The sequence below is a fragment of the Echinops telfairi genome, unplaced genomic scaffold, assembly GCF_000313985.2.
Source record: "Echinops telfairi isolate 266 unplaced genomic scaffold, ASM31398v2 ScPeMD7_7469;HRSCAF=8507_0, whole genome shotgun sequence".
Classification (NCBI taxonomy): Eukaryota; Metazoa; Chordata; class Mammalia; order Afrosoricida; family Tenrecidae; genus Echinops; species Echinops telfairi.
The window spans coordinates 73,421,841-73,423,978 of NW_022111372.1; positions in this window are offsets into that span (position 1 = coordinate 73,421,841).

The window sequence follows — 2,138 nt, forward strand, 5'->3', positions numbered from 1 at the left end:
AATAAAATGATTTATTAAAAAAAAACTTGTCCACCATGATTGACCCTGGTGGCATTTGAAATGCCAGTGATGTAGATACCAGCATCATAGCAAGATGCAAGCTACCACAGTGTGACACATTAACAAACAGATGGTGGAATTTATAGAAGTCACATTGAATGGTAGCTCCCTGACTGACTCTCTGGATCAACTGAGGCTTCTTGGGACCTCTGTAGAACATTCATAGCCAATGTTCCCAAAACTTGCTTGCTCCAACCTTATGTGTGGTAGTTCAGTTGTTATTTTAATTACATAATTTAATTCAATAGAAACAAGCAAACAAAATGTAAGTGTAAGAATTTAACTCTCATTCATATAAAAACTAAGTTGAATGGTACGTATAGACTTGATAAAGATTGACATATTTGAAAATGTAACCCACCCCGATCACACCATCAGCAGCAAGGTGTGGTAGTCACTTCCACGAAGACTTAAAACCGTGAAAATCCAAGAGGACCATTATACTTCATCCTACAGGGATGTGTTGAATCCGAATAAACTCTATGCCACTTTGGTTTAGTTTATGGTTGTTAATCTAAGTAGTTAAGTCCTCAGATACTAATAGAAGGCAGTGGTTTAAACCTACCAGCTACTTGGAAAACCTATGGGGCAGTTATACTCTCTCCTACAGATTCACTGTGAGTCGGAATTTACCATCAAACTCAAAACTCGATGCCATAGGGCAAGAACTGCCCCTCTAGGTTTCTGAGACTGTGCATCTTTATAGGAGTAGAAAGCCTCTTCTTTTTCCCATGAATCATCTGGTATTTCAAACTGCCAATCTTGTGGTTTGCAGCTGATTTCTTAACCCACTATACCACGAGGACTCCCAGATTGACCAACACCGGTGTTTTAAAAGAAATTTCAATCAGATCCATCTCTAAATATTTCAATGCAAGATTTAGGGCAATTAAAAGTTCATAAAACTTAAGACTTACTAAAAAGACTAACCAGTTGTAACAATCAAGACAGAGTAATGTTGATGAGAGAAGAAACCATTGAATTAGGGCAACAGAATAGAGTGCCTAGTGGGGAAAAGTCCAGAAAAGTCAACCGATCTTTGACAAAAGAAAAGTGGAAATTCAAGAGAGTAAAGAAAATATTTTCAACATATGTATGGTGCTAAAAAAAACTGGACATCCACCTACCAAAAAAATTAATCTGGACACTGAATTTAAACCCATCACAAAAATTAGCACAAAATGGATCACAAACCTAAATGCAAAAGGTAAAACTATAAAACTTGTAGAAGACATCATAGGAGAAAATCTAGATAATCTTGGATTTGGTAATGAGTTTTTAGATGTCATCTTAAAAGCATGATCCATGAAAGAAAAGATTGATAAACTTGACTTCATTAAATTTTAAAATGTCTGCTCTGTGAAAACAGCGTGGAGAGAATGAAAAGTCACAGAGTAGAGAGAATATTTGCAAAATGTTCGTCTTATATCCAAAATGTATGAATAACTCCTAAAATTCAAAAGTTAAGAAAATCCAACTAGAAAGTGGGCAAAATCTCTGAATAGACTCTTTGTAAAATATATATATATGCATATATATTTATGCAGATGGAAAATAAGCATACAAAAAATGGTCAACATCATATGCCACCATTGTTATCGTTGTTGTTAGGGGCCATTGAGCTGTTCTGGCTCAGAGCAGCTCTATGTACAACATGGGCTGGTGCTGTGCCATCCTCACCACTGTCTTCTCCATTGTTGCTGTCACTGTGTGAGGCTTTCCTGTCGAGCGTCTTTGTTGTTAGCTGTCACCGGGTAGCTTATGTCTCATAGTGACCCAATGCACAGCACAACAAAGCACGGCCGAGTTCTGAGCCATCCTCATAATCATTCATTTTTTAAAAATTATTTTTAGATCATTTTACTGGAGCTCTTACACCTCTTGTTACAATCTGTATATCAAGTATATCCGACATTTTCATACACCTATTGCATCTTTTCTAGACATTTACTTTCCATTGAGTCCTTGGGATCAGCTCCTCTTTGTCCCTCCCCCACCCACCTTCATGGCCCCTTGATAGATTATAGATTGTTATTATTTTCATATCTCTTTTTTTAATCATTTTATTAGGGGCTCAT